Source organism: Drosophila arizonae, chromosome X (assembly GCF_054131065.1).
Source record: "Drosophila arizonae isolate 15081-1271.41 chromosome X, UAZ_ARI_1.0, whole genome shotgun sequence".
Lineage (NCBI taxonomy): Eukaryota > Metazoa > Arthropoda > Insecta > Diptera > Drosophilidae > Drosophila > Drosophila arizonae.
Genome location: NC_142927.1, coordinates 33,844,438 through 33,861,805, shown reverse-complemented (window position 1 = coordinate 33,861,805; position 17,368 = coordinate 33,844,438). Strand labels below are relative to the sequence as shown.

General features: G+C 39.8%; 1 pseudogene across 1 annotated transcript; it reads left to right on the top strand.

Annotated features, from left to right (window-relative positions):
* The first annotated feature begins 8,620 nt into the window (after positions 1 to 8,620).
* On the top strand, positions 8,621 to 16,190 carry LOC149268239 (uncharacterized; annotated as a pseudogene). Its single transcript, XR_016271004.1, has 2 exons — positions 8,621 to 10,731; positions 10,836 to 16,190. The product of XR_016271004.1 is annotated as an uncharacterized LOC149268239 (transcript).
* Positions 16,191 to 17,368: the final 1,178 nt, after the last annotated feature.

Below are 17,368 nucleotides of genomic sequence, written 5' to 3'. Positions count from 1 at the left end.
TACACATATGTATGCAAATGTATGTGCTCCCTTAAAGGCCAATCAACGGTAAATTTTGGGCATTACAATTTGCTCAGGCAGCAAGAGTTACGCACACAGGCCACAAATGCTCACACATGTTTCCAGAGACTGCAAGTGTGTGTGTGCTTGCCCGTCGCGAAATCATATTCTTTATGCGTATCAACGCTTTCATACCCTATGCAAGTGTGTGTGTGCTTGCCCGTCGCGAAATCATATTCTTTATGCGTATCAACGCTTTCATACCCTTCCCACGAATATACATCGAAACGCTACATTTTGTTTGCATGAGCCTTACAAACGCTTTTATGATTTAGGTATACCCTTCACTCAAAAGGAAAGAGCTGGGATCGTCGCCAACAAATTTCAATTTTTGTGCGCTGCTGAGTTCGGTGATTTGAGCGACCATAGAGAGAGATAGAGAGAGAGAGAGAGAGAGAGTAGGACAAAAGCGCATAGATGTGCTTCGTATAAGAATGGGACCATTTCGTTTGAGCGCTTGCAGCGCACTGACTTTGTCGTGCAATATTTTCACTGCTCGAACCTCCAGCGACCGAGCCAAGCAAATACGAAGTAAAGTGGTCGACCAACTTAACATTTTCTGCTGTAGAAAAATTTGTTCTACATGTCTAGTCTATGTGTTCTCTGGTCAGTGGTTATATTAATAATCTGAAAGTTTCATGAAGATAGTCCATTCACAAGAAAAGTTATTAAACAATTAAGTTCCCATAGTAAGCCAACACTGCAGCCAATGCGTGTTTATGCGTACGTATGTCTGTGTGTGTGCATGTATGTGTGCATATGCGAATAATTATTGAAATATCAGTTGCTCGAAAGATTGAGGGGATCTCGTAGTCGAGCAGTCTCGACTAGAGCTTTCTTACTTGTTTGTATTTGGGTGTGAGTTTCGAACCTAACCGCTTGTTCGTAAGTTTTCGTTTCCTGTCTGTCTCTATTGTGGTAACTTAAATTGGACTTAGATGCTGAGACCCTCCAGCAAGCTATCGCTACATACGCTATCCCCATTTGGGGTACTGCAGCGAGGACACACATAAAACAAGTAAGAAAGCTCTAGTCGAGACTGCTCGACTACGAGATCCCCTGAACCCTTGGAGCAATAGATATTTCAATCATTTTTCGCGTCTTTCAGCTTACACAAGAAACACGCACACACACACGCACGTACGCACACACAGGCATACATACACACACACGCATACAGACACACATACACACACACACGCATACACACACACACACGCATACACACACACATACACACACAAACACAAACACATACACACACATACACAAACATTTACATACATATACACACACAAGCATAAACACGAATGGGAGGCAGTGAGCGCTTACTATGAGAACTTAATTGCTTAATAACTTTTTTTGTGGACATACGATCTTCATGAAACTTCCAGATTATGATTATAACATGGATATGCATGTAATTGCTAAAGCACAAGTCTCTAGTATTTGAAATACGCTTTTTACAAAAGTGAGGGTGAGGGGGTGAATTTAAGGGTGGGGAGTAAATTTTAACAAAAATCGAAATTGTATAAATTCCATATAAGCATACATTAACAATTTGGAGACTCTAGCAATAAAGGTGTAGAAGATATAATTAGACTCATTCACGAAAGTGAAATGAGTCTATTGGCTTTGTGCAATGTCCGTCTTGTTGTCCGACCGTCTGTCGGTATGAACGCAAACGATTTTGTCGCTATTAAAGCTAGAGACTTGAAATAACACATACTCGTGTATATCTCCGATTCATAAAGTGCTAAAATTTTTCCGATCCGCCCACTAGGGGCGTGGCAAATCGGAAAATGCATTTTCCGATATACCAGAAATCATGTTTGTTGAAGAGCTAGAAAGCTGAAACTTGGTATGTAGGTCCGCGACGACCACCCAAGATCACAAGCTATGGCGGATATATCTTCGCCCATTAGGGGCGTGGCGAATCGGATAAAACTGTAAAAACGTAAGCTAATGTTTTGATTCTATGAAGATGGGTAAAAAAAAAATATCTACGCCTACTAGGGGCGTGGTAAATTGGACCTGAAGATATAGTGATTTTTCGAATTCTGCTATATTTTAGGCACTATCACTAACCAGAGAACACATAGACTAGACAACTAGTGGAAAGCTTTTTGCACGCTGTTTTTGAGGCTTTAACACCCCAGACAGCTTTGGACTCGCTCGGCTCCTTACTTTTAGGTTCGAGCTACGAAAAAATACGAACGCACAATCATTTCGCTTCATGCGCTCGACCGAGATGGTCAACTTTTGAACAAAAGATCCCTCTATGCTCAATGTTTCCCTTGCTCTCTCTCTCTCTCTGGATGCTCTCTGCTCTCTCGAATGTGTATATGTATGTATACATGTGAGGCTCACATTGTGAGCACAAGCAGCAGCTCACGAAAATTGAAATTTCTTCGCTGCAAGAACCCATGTCTTCCCTTCTGAGTGAAGAGTATACCGAACTTTTCAAACCGTTTGCCATGCGTTTGCGTTATTATTTGTGGGAAGAGTATGAAAGCGTTGGTGCGCATAATGAAAATGTTTTCGCGACGAGCATGCACACACACACTTACAGTATGCTACATGTACTATGAGCATTTGTATGCCTGTGTGCAAAGCCCTTGCTGGCTATAGCAATTTGAAATCCTAGCATTTGCATTTGGTCGATCTTGTGAAGTGCTCACACTTACATAAATATGTTTGATTGTGTGTACGCAGGGGCCGCGATGCTCACAAATGATGGGGTTAACATTGTAGAAGCAGTTCAGTGCCTTTATATGTATGTGCGTGTGTGTATGTTTATAAGTGTATGCATGCGACATGAGCATTGACGTGTGCCTGCGACAATTTTGAATTGTGTGAACGATTTTGGGTTTGAATTGAAGAGGCGCGCTTACATTTAAATAGATGATTTTGTTTCAATGGTCGTGGATTTGCCTATGAGAATGATATTTGCTAAAAATGTAGTACCTGATCAATCCCTGTGGCCAAATTGGAATGCGATTTTCGATCCCTTGTACCTGCACATATACAGGTGAAATTTACCTTTTTAATAAGAAGCATGTGTATGTACATACATACATATACTGGCTAAATGGACCCATTTTAAAGGGTGCATCTGTTAGATGTCATAAAAATCATGCAATTAAAAAATACCTATAAATGTAATAGGAAGTGCACTTGTTATTTTAGTTAGTCAGCTACTTAAATAAAAGCGCGCCTCTTCAATTCAAACCCAAAATCGTTCACACAATTCAAAGTTGTCGTAGGCACACGTCAATGCTCATGTCGCATGCATACACTTATAAACATACACACACGCACATACATATAAAGGCACTGAACTGCTTCTACAATGATTACCCCATCATTTGTGAGCATCGCGGCCCCTGCGTACACACAATCAAACATATTTATGTAAGTGTGAGCACTTCACAAGATCGACCAAATGCAAATGCTAGGATTTCAAATTGCTATAGCCAGCAAGGGCTTTGCACACAGGCATACAAATGCTCATAGTACATGTAGCATACTGTAAGTGTGTGTGTGCATGCTCGTCGCGAAAACATTTTCATTATGCGCACCAACGCTTTCATACTCTTCCCACAAATAATAACGCAAACGCATGGCAAACGGTTTGAAAAGTTCGGTATACTCTTCATTCAGAAGGGAAGACATGGGTTCTTGCAGCGAAGAAATTTCAATTTTCGTGAGCTGCTGCTTGTGCTCACAATGTGAGCCTCACATGTATACATACATATACACATTCGAGAGAGCAGAGAGCATCCAGAGAGAGAGAGAGCAAGGGAAACATTGAGCATAGAGGGATCTTTTGTTCAAAAGTTGACCATCTCGGTCGAGCGCATGAAGCGAAATGATTGTGAGTTCGTATTTTTTCGTAGCTCGAACCTAAAAGTTGTAGTGGCGCTGGAATAGAGAAAAAAAGGAAGCAGCCTAAAAGTAGGCAATCCGCTGAGCTTGGAGTGGCTTAGAAAATTTGATCACGCGATCACGGATGTGGCAATCCCAAATCTGGATTAATAACAGGAGAAATTGTCACTCTCACCTAGGCCATAAAAAAACTGTTCCCAAGCGATGACTTGCCGCTTCATGGGATCGACCATATTTTCCTCTTTCTTTTTCCGATCCCAACCACCGACTGAAAAGGTTGTTGCTAAATCACGCTGTGAATAGTGAAAAGTGACTTTGAAACTTAAAGAAAAAAAAGTTTTTTTTTAAATTCAAGTGCTATTTCTTTTGTGCAAGTGCCAAACTATTCGGTAAGAAGAAAGTAGTGGCATTTCCAAAGGGCAGAACATATGCCTAAAATAATCTCGCACAAACCTCTTTGCAGGTTTGGCACCCAGCAAAAAATTTTAATTTTTTTTGCCAAAGTGCCATTGGGGCGCATAACTAAATCTTTACATCGGCGCACCACCAAATCTTTACATCGGTGCACCACCAAATCTTTACATCGGTGCACCACCAAATCTTTATATCGGCGCACAACTAAATCTTCATATCGGCGCACAACCAAATCTTTGCATCGGCGCACAACTAAATCTTGTATTATAGGCACCGAGTTAATTTTTTTTCTGATTTGCACTTCACCATGAATATTGTATAGTAGTTAAATAGTAGAATAATTTAAATATAACTTTAGTCATTAAGTTTAAACTCCTCCCCATGAATATTTTCCCCCATTCGTAGTTTATGCATTATATTTTTTTGCAGTTGCATATAATTTTTTTTGTTAGCACAGCCTGTCGCCCAACCGAAATGGAAGCGCTTTCATCGCGGGACAGCACAGTAAGTGGAGCTGCATTATAAATTTAACCAATTCCATATTTATTTTTTTTTCGTATCCGTCAGCGTTTTTTTTAACACCCGCTGCATTAAAAAGAAAGAACATAATGCATAAATTTTAACCTCTCTATCCACTTCTACCTCATTTCGATCAGCTGAGAGAAAAAGCTCCCCGAAAGCTTCCTTTTTGATCTGTTTATAATCTCGCATTATCTATGCCCAAAACCACTATTTACATATGTATAGTTATTTTGTTTATATTAAATCTAATGAAGTTTAATTAAGTTTAATTATTTTGGGGCCATGCGGCGCGTTTCTATAGGTTTTTAGCTCTCCTAGCTGGGAATGGGGTCGCTGACAATATAGGCAGGTAGCCAGCGATCAAGGTAGGGTGGGCACGGTCGGTCGCCTTAATATCAAAGGCCGACTTTCGCTGAGCAGGCACATATTTGCTTGCGCAGCGAGACCCAGCTTGGACATGTTGGTGTGTGTCTAAATCTGTTCTATCTCTATCTCTCTCTCTCTTCTTTTCCCTCTTCTAAGCAAGTGGCCGAAGATAATCGTTTGCACGCGATTTTTATTAATAAATATATCTTGGCAGCGCTAGGAGTCGCAGTTCCCCTCTTCTTACCCCTTCCCTTCTCCCGATGACCCATTGGCCGGATCCAGCGCGTGCACTGCTCTAAGCCTCCTACTCCACCATCGGCGCTTGATAATGTAACTCGTTACAGAATTAATTTTAAAATCATATATTTATTTGGCGCCCAACGTGGGGCCCAACAGTCCGGCAGCCCCGACAACAATCGATTCAAGTCATTGTCAGCTGACTTATTATACCCTGAACCCATTTTCAATGGGAAATCAGGGTATAATGGTTTTGTTGAAATGTATGTAACAGGCAGAAGGAGGCGTGGCAGACCCCACAAAGTATATATATTCTTGATCAGGGTGACGAGCTGAGTTGATTTGGCCCTGTCCGTCTGTCTGTCCGTCTGTCCGTCTGTCCGTCTGTCCGTCTGTCCGTATGTATGAACGCGTCGATTTCAGAAGATATAAGAGCTAGAGACTTCAAATTTTTTTTAAAATGTCCGTAATTACAGCGCGCATATCAAGTTTATCATTAAAATTCGATAACTCATCCCGATCTTTTTTTATCGATAAAAAACCTTATCGAAAACCAGTTATAAAATTATATCTTCTACACCTTTATTGCTAGAGTCTCCAAATTTATAATGTATGCTTATATGCAATTTATACAATTTCGGTTTTTGTTAAAATTTACCCCCCACCCTTAAATTCACCCTCTCACCCTCACTTTTGTAAAAAGCGTATTTCAAATACTAGAGACTTGTGCTTTGGCAATTACATGCATATCCATGTTATAATCATAATCTGAAAGTTTCGTGAAGATCGTACGTCCACAAAAAAAGTTATTAAACAATTAAGTTCTCATAGTAAGCGCACACTGCAGCCCATGCGTTTATGCGTGGGTGCTTGTGTGTGTATGTGTGTGTATGTGTTTGTGTATGTGTGTGTGTATGTGTATGTGTGTGTGTGTGTGTATGTGTATGTGTATGTGTGTGTGTGTGTGTGTATGTATGCGTGTGTGTGTGTGTGTGTGTGTGTGTGTGTGTGTGTATGTGTGTCTGTATGCGTGTGTGTGTATGTATGCCTGTGTGTGTGTGTGCGTGTTTCTTGTGTAAGCTGAAAGACGCGAAAAATTATTGAAATATCTATTGCTCCAACGGTTCAGGGGATCTCGTAGTCGAGCAGTCTCGACTAGAGCTTTCTTACTTGTTTTATCTCTTCGATTTGTCGCGGTTCACTTGCAAAAGCAATTATGTATTCCAGTCTATTAAATGGGACGTGCGAACCTAATATTACATATTCTTGTAGCTGGATGTGGATTTCAATGGACACGCTCTATTATCCTCCGCGCAATGAAATTGTGGTATCGCCGCCTTAATGACTATAATTTTAGTCATGAATATGGTTTATGTCATTTTTGCTTCTGTTTCGTGTTGTTCTCTTTACTAAAATTTTCTACTTTCTTAGCACCTTTGTACCCGTCTAAATTTATCTATTGGATGTGTTCGCATGGTACACCAAAATCGTATGTAATTGAAATATTCTTTTGAATTTGGTTTACATATTATTTTATTTTTTTGCAGTTACTGTTTTGCAGATTTAATTTCGTTTGCTCTCTTCAGTTTTTTTTGCTTTTATATAGGGAATTATCAATTAGTTGATTTATTGTGTTCCTTTTCTTTTTTATACCCTGAACCCATTTTCAATGGGAAATCAGGGTATAATGGTTTTGTTGAAATGTATGTAACAGGGAGAAGGAGGCGTGGCAGACCCCACAAAGTATATATATTCTTGATCAGGGTGACGAGCTGAGTTGATTTGGCCCTGACCGTCTGTCTGTCCGTCTGTCCGTCTGTCCGTATGTATGAACGCGTCGATTTCAGAAGATATAAGAGCTAGAGACTTCAAATTTTTTTTAAAATGTCCGTAATTACAGCGCGCATATCAAGTTTATCATTAAAATTCGATAACTCATCCCGATCTTTTTTTATCGATAAAAAACCTTATCGAAAACCAGTTATAAAATTATATCTTCTACACCTTTATTGCTAGAGTCTCAAAATTTTTAATGTATGCTTACATGCAATTTATACAATTTCGGTTTTTGTAAAAATTCACCCCCCACCCTTAAATTCACCCCCTCACCCTCACTTTTGTAAAAAGCGTATTTCAAATACTAGAGACTTGTGCTTTAGCAATTACATGCATATCCATGTTATAATCATAATCTAAAAGTTTCATGAAGATCGTACGTCCATAAAAAAAGTTATTAAACAATTAAGTTCTCATAGTAAGCGCACACTGCAGCCCATGCGTGTTTATGCGTGGGTGCTTGTGTGTGTATGTGTTTGAGTATGTGTGTGTATGTGTGCGTATATGTGTGTGGTTATGTGTATGTGTGTGTGTATGCGTTTGTGTATGTATGCGTGTGTGTGTGTGTATGTGTGTCTGTATGCGTGTGTGTGTATGTATGCCTGTGTGTGCGTACGTGCCTGTGTGTGTGTGTGCGTGTTTCTTGTGTAAGCTAAAAGACGCGAAAAATTATTGAAATATCTATTGCTCCAAGGGTTCAGGGGATCTCGTAGTCGAGCAGTCTCGACTAGAGCTTTCTTACTTGTTTATTTATTATTTTTTATACCCTGAACCCATTGAAAATGGGAAATCAGGGTATAATGGTTTTGTTAAAAGTATGTAACAGGCAGAAGGAGGCGTGGCAGACCCCACAAAGTATATATATTCTTGATCAGGGCGACGAGCTGAGTCGATTTGGCCCACTCCGTCTGTCTGTCCGTCCGTCCGTCCGTCCGTCCGTCCGTCCGTCCGTCCGTCCGTCCGTATGTATGAACGCGTCGATTTCAGAAGATATAGGAGCTAGAGACTTCAAATTTTTTTTAAAAATGTCCGTAATTACAGCGCGCATATCAAGTTTATCATTAAAAATCGCTAACTCATCCCGATCTTTTTTTATCGATAAAAAACCTTATCGAAAACCAGTTATAAAATTATATCTTCTACACCCTTATTGCTAGAGTCTCCAAATTTTTAATGTATGCTTATATGCAATTTATACAATTTCGGTTTTTGTTAAAATTTACCCCCCACCTCTAAATTCACCCCCTCACCCTCACTTTTGTAAAAAGCGTATTTCAAATACTAGAGACATGTGCTTTGGCAATTACATGTATATTCATGTTATAATCATAATCTGAAAGTTTCATGAAGATCGTACGTCCATAAAAAAAGTTATTAAGCAATTAAATTCTCATAGTAAGCGCACACTGCCACCCATGCGTTGTAGTGGCGCTGGAATAGAGGAAAAAAGGAAACAGCCTAAAAGTAGGCAGTGCGCTGAGCATAGTGGCTTAGCATAGTTGAACGAGATCACGGATGTGGCAATCCCGAATCTCCAGTAATAACAGGAGAAATTGTCATTCTCAGCCAGGCCATAAAAAACTGTTCCCAAGCGATGACTTGTCGCTTCATGGGATCGGCCATATTTCCTCTTTCTTTCCAATCTCAACCACCGACTGAAAAGGTTGTGCAAAAATCACACTATGAAATAGTGTAAAGTTAATTTGAAAATTAAAGAAAAATTTTAAAATGAAAGTACTATTTCTTTTGTGCAAGTGCCAAACTAATGAATTCGGTAAGGAGAAAGTAGTGGCATTTCCATAAGTCAGAATGAGGCCTAAAATCATTTCGCACAAACCTCTTTGCAGGTTTGGCACCCAGCAAAAAATTTTAATTTTTTTTTTTTGCCAAAGTGCAATTGCGGCGCACAACTAAATCTTTGCATCGGCGCACAACTAAATCTTTGCATCGACGCACAACTAAATCTATACATCGGCGCACAACCAAATCTTTGCATCGGCGCACAACTAAATCTTTGCATCGGCGCACAACTAAATCTTTGCATCTGCGCACAACCACATATAAGCAGTGCTGCAGAATACCGCATCATACATATATCTCCGCACCTGCACCTGTTGCACAATAATCATTGCCTTTTTTATTTAAGAAGTCCCACTTTTGGCGAATATTGATGTACTAATTTGTATTATAGGCACGGAGTTCATTTTTTTTTTTCTTTTTTTTTTTATTTCACCATGAATATAATATAATAGTTAAATAGTAGAATAATTTAAAAATAACATTAGTCAATAAGCTTAACCTCCTCCCGATGAACATTTCCCATTCGTATTTTATGCATTATATTTTTTTTGTAGTTGCATATACATTTTTTTGTTAGCACAGCTTGCCGCCCAACCGAAATGGAAGCGCTTTCATCGCGGGACAGCACAGTAAGTGGAGCTGCATTATAAATTTAACCAATTCCATATTTATTTTTTCGTATCAGTCAGCGTTTTTTTTTTTTTAATACCCGCTGCATTGAAAAGAAAGAACATAATGCATAAATTTTAATCTCTATCCACTTCTACCTTCCTCATTTCGATCAGCTGGTTTAAGGCGGAGAGAAAAAGCTCTCCGAAAGCTTTCTTTTTCGTCTGTTTATAATCTCGTATTCTCTATGCCCAAAACCACTATTTACATATGTATAGTTATTTTGTTTATATTAAATCTAATGAAGTTTAATTAAGTTTAATTATTTTGGGGCCATGCGGCGCGTTTCTATAGGTTTTTAGCTCTCCTAGCTGGGAATGGCTACGGTGGGCACGGTCGGTCGCCTTAATATCAAAGGCCGACTTTCGCTGAGCAGGCACATATTTGCTTGCGCAGCGAGACCCAGCTTGGACAGGTATGTTGGTGTGTGTCTAAATCTGTTCTATCTCTATCTCTCTCTCTCTTCTTTTCCCTCTTCTAAGCAAGTGGCCGAAGATAATCGTTTGCACGCGATTTTTATTAATAAATATATCTTGGCAGCGCTAGGAGTCGCAGTTCCCCTCTTCTTACCCCTTCCCTTCTCCCGATGACCCATTGGCCGGATCCAGCGCGTGCACTGCTCTAATCCTCCTATTCCACCATCTGCGCTTGATAATGTAACTCGTTACAGAATTAATTTTAAAATCATATATTTATTTTGGCGCCCAACGTGGGGCCCGATTAGTCCGGCAGCCCCGACAACAATCGATGCAAGTCATTATCAGCTGATTTGTTTTATCTCTTCGATGTGTCTCGGTCCACTTTAGCAAAGTGCATGCAAAAGCAATAATGCATTCCAGTTTATTAAAAGGAACGTGCGTACCTAATATTACATATTCTTGTAGCTGGATGTGGATTTCAATGGACACGATCTATTATCCTCCGCGCAACGAATTTGTGGTATCGCCGCCTTAATGACTATAATTTTAGTCATGACTATGGTTTATGTCATTTTTGCTTCTGTTTCGTGTTGTTCTCTTTACTAAAATTTTCTACTTTCATAGCACCTATGTGCCTGGCTAACTTTGTCTATTGGATGTGTTCGCATGGTATCCCAAAATCGTATGTAATTGAATTATTCTTTTGGATTTGGTTTACTTATTAGCTTTATTTTTTTGCAGTTACCGTTTTGCGAGTTTATTTTTTGTTTGATTTTATTATTATTTTTTGTTCTATTTTTTTTGTTTGTTTTCTATTGGGAGTTATTAATTAATGCTGTATATTCCTACATATTAGTAGTCAGTTAAGTTTTTTTGAATTACTTGTCATCTGCTTGCTATCTAGTTATTATTTATATCGATTAGAAAATGCCTTTAACGCGTAGTAGCGAAAATTTATCCCGGCCTGACGAGCCTATCATAAACTGTTTTATTTGTACAGAATCTATTATTAACGAAAGCCAGCTATTTAAAACAAGTTGTGGCCATACCTTTCATCAATCGTGTTTTAACACCAAGATAGCTAATAAGACAGTCTGTCCAGTGTGTAAACAGTCGCTGCGATTACCGAGTGTTGCCGTCAGTACAGAATCTTTAATGGATAAGCCATCAGGGTCGAATGTAGCAACTAAAACTAGATCCCAGGCAAGAAAGACAGCAACCTCCAATATGTCTGAAGGCGATATTTCGTCACCAGCCTTAGTTTCTTCAGTGGCGCCCCCTCTTACTCCAGACTTGGCTACAATAATAGCTGACGCCATTTCTGCCGCTTCACTTCGGCTTCACTTCTGATAGCTCAGATTTCTATGAGGCAAAGTGAGACGCTGTCGCAGGTGATAAAGAGTGGCTTCCAGAAACTGCTTTCATCATCCGCAGAGCCGCATACAAGTCGCAGTCCCATACTGCCAGTGCAAGATAATACCAGCAATCTTGGCCAACAAGAGTTTCAACCAGCCTCAACTGTATCTGGCACCCATTCAAACAATAGATTCACGTCATTAGGAACGGATTTGCGACCAGATCGCATCAGCCAAATTATTTCAAATTGGAAGGTACGTTTCAATGGCAAAACGGCCTTGTCAGTAGAAGATTTCATTTATCGAACTGAAGCTCTTACGCATCAGACTCTAGAAGGCAATTTTGAGCTGTTGTCTAGATACGTTAGCAACCTCTTTGATGGTAGTGCGAGTGATTGGTTTTGGCGCTATCACAAAAGTGTGCCTGCGATTCGCTGGCAAGAACTTTGTTTTGCACTTAGAGAGCAATTTAATGATGATAGAACTGACCTTCATATCCGAGCTGCCATAGATAGGCGAACCCTTCGATGAGTTCCATGAGGCCATCGTATCACTTGCGGACAAACTTTCGAGTCCCTTGCGTGAGTTATCTCTACTCCAAATTCTCCGTAATAATTTGCTCCCTGAAATTCAGCATGAACTTCTTTATGAGAGAATTGAAAGAGTTGCTCAGCTACGTCAGTTGGTGCGCACACGCGAAATTTTCTTGCAAACGATTGGCAAGCCATTAGTGAATAGGCCGCATCCTATACCTATGCCACGTCGCTCAGTAAATGGAATGGCAATAGAACGCGAGTCTTCGGATGAGGACGTAGACAGTCCAGAAGTATCAGCAGTAAATTTACTGTGCTGGAACTGTAATGCGACAAGGCACAGGTACCAAGATTGTACAGCGGAACGTCGAGTATTTTGTTATGGTTGTGGCAAACCCGACACGTATAAGCCTTCGTGCATGAAATGCAACAAGCATTCAAAAAACTTGTCAGCCCGTGCACCGTCGACCAGTGCACGCAAACAAATGAAGTCGACATCAACCAACACATAGATTTTCAATCCGTTGACTATACCAACGACCCAATTACGACCTCACAACTTTATGATGCCCATTCCGAAACAATACACTCACAAATAAGCTCCAAATCTCGCTCTCAACTACGTATGTTAGTTTATTAGGAAAGAGTATTACTGGCCTAATGGACACAGGAGCTTCCATAAGCTGTATTGGTGGTGAATTTTGTAATCATGTTCTTAATTCAAATATCGTATTTAAGCCTCTGAATTCAGCTGTACGTACTGCAGATGGCAAGGCACAGAATATAATAGGCAAAATCACTACAGAAATCAAATTTAAAAATGAAGCTAGAATGTTGACATTTTATATAGTACCCTCCTTATCTCAAGATTTATATTTAGGGATAGATTTTTGGACCCAATTTAATCTTCTTCCACTGGAGGTGGTGCCCACAGTCAATAATTTGTCTTCTTTAGAGGATCGCAACCTAAAGCCACTTACAGTCACGCAGCATCAATTGCTGCTGCAACACATTAACATGTTCCCTTCTTTTGCTAAACTGGGCTTGGGACGAACAACTCTTCTTTCGCATGAGATTAATGTCGCCGGAGCCGCTCCAATTAAGCAACGTCATTATCCAGTTTCACCAGCAGTAGAAAAGTTAATGTATGAAGAGCTGGACAGAATGCTTAAATTAGGCGTGATAGAGGAGTCACAAAGCGCTTGGTCCTCTCCAGTTGTGTTAGTTCGCAAACCAGGAAAGGTTTGTTTGCGTATCCTATGCCGTTCATTGATGGTATCCTTAGTAGGCTACCAAAAGCTGAATTCATAACCAGCTTAGATTTAAAAGATGCTTTCTGGCAAATTCCACTAGAGCCGAAGTCACGCGATAAAACCGCATTTAGCGTACCTGGTAGGCCATTGTATCAATACACTGTTATGCCTTTTGGGCTTTGTAATGCTCCACAGACAATGTCGAAGTTGATGGATAGAATAATACCCACTAATCTGCGTCGTGAAGTTTTTATCTATTTAGATGAATTGTTGGTAGTTTCAGATACTTTCGAACGGCATCTAAATGTCCTAAAAGAGTTGGCAAATCACATAAAAACAGCAGGTTTGACCATCAATATTGAGAAAAGTAATTTCTGTCTCAAAGAGGTAAAATATTTAGGTCATGTGATTGGCAATGGCACAGTTAGCACAGACCCAGATAAAATTGTATCTATTACAGAATTCCCAGTCCCGAGGTCAGTCAAACAAGTTAGGCGGTTTTTAGGTATGACGGGATGGTATAATAAATTTATTCAGAACTATGCCACCATTGCATCCCCTATAACAGACACGCTGAAACATAAACAAAAATTTGTATGGGGTGAATCAGCTCAAAAAGCGTTCGAAGAACTCAAGGAGAAGCTTAGTACGGCTCCAGTTTTGCATAGTTCAAATTTTGACAGACCATTCTCTATACACTGCGATGCCAGCCATACAGGTGTTGGTGCTGTGTTAGTCCAGGTAACAGACAATAATGAAGAGGTACCGGTGGCTTTTATGTCTCGTAAACTTAACCGTTGTCAAAGGAATTATTCCGTAACGGAAAAAGAATGTCTGGCAGCTATTTTAGCGATAAAAAAATTTAGAGCTTATGTTGAAGGACAAGAATTTTCTGTAGTCACAGATCATGCTTCTCTAAAATGGCTCATGTCTCAAACTGACTTGAGTTCTCGGTTAGCAAGGTGGGCTTTAAAACTTCAGGGTTATGATTTTAAAATAGTCCATAGAAAAGGCAATCAAAACATTGTACCAGATGCTTTATCACGAGTGTACACAGAAGATGTGTCTGCAATCTCAGCCGATTGTCTAGTGGATCTCGACTCAGTTCATTTTAAGACATCTGATTATCTAGAACTTAAAGCCAAAATATTAGCCAATCAATCTAGATCACCAGATGTAAAGATAGTTGACGATTATATATATCGGAGAGCTGATCACGCGTCGGGTGAGAAAGTAGCCGATGATCTGTGTTGGAAACTTTGGGTTCCCCAATCGCTGGTTCCAGAAGTCCTTAAGAAGGCCCACGAGCCTCCACTAGCTTCTCACCCAGGCATAAACAAGATGCTAGATAAGCTGCGCCGCTATCTTTATTGGCCGAAAATGGTAGTAGATGTAAAAAAATTCGTTAATAATTGCGAGAGTTGTAAGTGCAACAAGCACCCAAATTACACACTACGTCCACCCTTAGGAAAATCGGGTTCAACGCAACGCGTGTTCCAAAAACTTTATATTGACTTTCTAGGTCCATATCCGCGAAGTCGCACCGGGAATATAGTCTTTGTTGTTTTAGACCATATGTCGAAATTTCCTTTTTTGAAACCCGTCAAAAATTTGACTGCCGACGCCATCCCAGACTATTTAGAACAGGATTTGTTTCATTGCTTCGGAGTTCCTGAAACTATAGTCTCTGACAAAAGTATGGAGTTAATCATACATATACGGCCGTTTATTCCCCACAAGCAAATGCTTCGGAGCGAGTCAACCGATCGGTGATAGCAGCAATAAAGTCATATATTGCACCTGACCAAAAAGATTGGGACGCTCATCTAAGTTCCATCTGTTGCGCTCTGCGTTCAGACGTGCATTCGGCTATCGGCACAAGCCCTTATCGAATAGCCTTTGGCCAAAATATGGTGACCAAAAATGGTGTTATTAAAAATCTGGGATTTACACAAAGTATTGCAGATCCATGTTTTTATATATACTCTAAAAATAATGACAGAATTTTGTTAACGATTTATGTAGATGACGGGTTAATTGCTACATCTGGAATTTTGTGTAAATATGCGAATGCTGCAATAACGTGGCAAAGTAAAAAACAACAATGTGTATCTTTATCAACAACAGAAGCCGAATATGTAAGTGCAGCTCTAGCAAGTAAGGAAATGATATGGCTAAAGAAATTGTTTTTGATTGTAACATTAATTTAAGTAATTACATCTTGTTTATAGATAATATAAGTGCGATTAAGCTAATCAAAAATCCTGAATTTCATCAACGAAGCAAACATATAGATGTTAAATATCATTTTGTACGCGATTTATTTGAGAAAGGTGAGATAGATGTAAGGTATGTAAAGAGTGAAGAGCAGATCGCTGACATTTTTACTAAAGCTTTGCCAAAGCCCAGATTTTTGTATCTAAGAGAGAAATTGGGAATGAGGAATAAGGGACAAATTTGTTATAGAGATGTTGAGTTTTAGGGAGGGTGTTGAGGATTGATCTCGAAAAACTTATCATCAAGTGGGCATTTGAGCTAACGGTAAACACAGTCGTCGGCTGATCGCACATTTGTCTCTAGAATAAGAAACCGAATGTTCTGGATTATGAAATAGACGCAAACATAGAAGCATAAGGAGACATCCAGAACATTCGATATGCAGTAGAAGTAGGTATATAAGCGTGCTGTAAGTCGAGCCAAAGTTCATTCAGTAAGTTCATTGTGTAAGATCAATGTCAGTGTGTCGGCTCGGTTAGTTAAGTTCAAATCGTCGCGGTACGTGAAGAAGTGTACTTGTTACTGAATATTGTGTTAAATAAACTTTTTGCGTTGCGCCTACATATACCGTGTTTCATTTAAGAAAAACCTTCAACAATACTCGTTTGCACGCGATTTTTATTAATAAATATATCTTGGCAGCGCTAGGAGTCGCAGTTCCCCTCTTCTTACCCCTTCCCTTCTCACGATGACCCATTGGCCGGATCCAGCGCGTGCACTGCTCTAAGCTTCCTACTCCACCATCGGCGCTTGATAATGTAACTCGTTACAAAGTAAGGAGCCGAGCGAGTCCAAAGTCTAGGGTGTTAAAGCCTCAAAAAAAGCGTGCAAAAAGCTTTCCACTAGTTGTCTAGTCTATGTGTTCTCTGGTTAGTGGCACTATTGATGCTCGAGAACTGAAATTTGGTATATATACGCGGGTTGATCACCCAAGTCCAACGAACTATGGTAGATATATGTCCGCCCATAGGGGGCGTGGGAAACCGCAAAAGTTTATATCTCCTACAGTTTAAGAGCTAGAAGCTTCAAATTTGAATAGTTAAGTTACTGATGGCCTCCTCTATCGATGCCCCAAAAATAGTTTTTAAGCCTCTTTAGGGGCGTGGCATATCGAAAAATACCCTGTAATTTTCACATTTTTTGAGCGTAAGAATTCAAATTTTGCATTTAGGTAACCGGTTGCTCGTTCTAAAAACTGGCTAAAATTGAGGAGTCTACGGCTACTAGGGGCGTGGCAATCGGCATTTACAGTGCCCGAATTGCGACATTTATATGCGTCAGCCATCTATTTATGTATATGTACACATAAGTAGGCTTAATATGCATTGATAGCACGGAAGGAAACATTTTTATAAAATTAAAAAAAAAAACTAAAATAACAAAAATTTGCAATTTACAAAAAAGTGTTTTCAGCGGGATTTGAACTCGCACCCAACCCAAACAGCATGTTTGTCAAAATAGCTAAAATAAAGATCGTCGGCGCTTCAGCCTACAGCACCTTCGCGTCGTTTCGATCAAGAGTAGTTAAAACGAAATCACATTATTGTTATGACGCCGCATAGCAAAGAAAAGCCAGTGTAGCGGCTGGAAATTCAAAAACAATGCAAAGACAAATCAATCGCAACGGGATTCTTAGAATATGCTTGAGTACGCATTTATGTGTACATACATACACACATACAAATGAGCGCGTGTATAAGGCTGGAATGCTTGATGCTATGCGTGCAGGCTTACATATA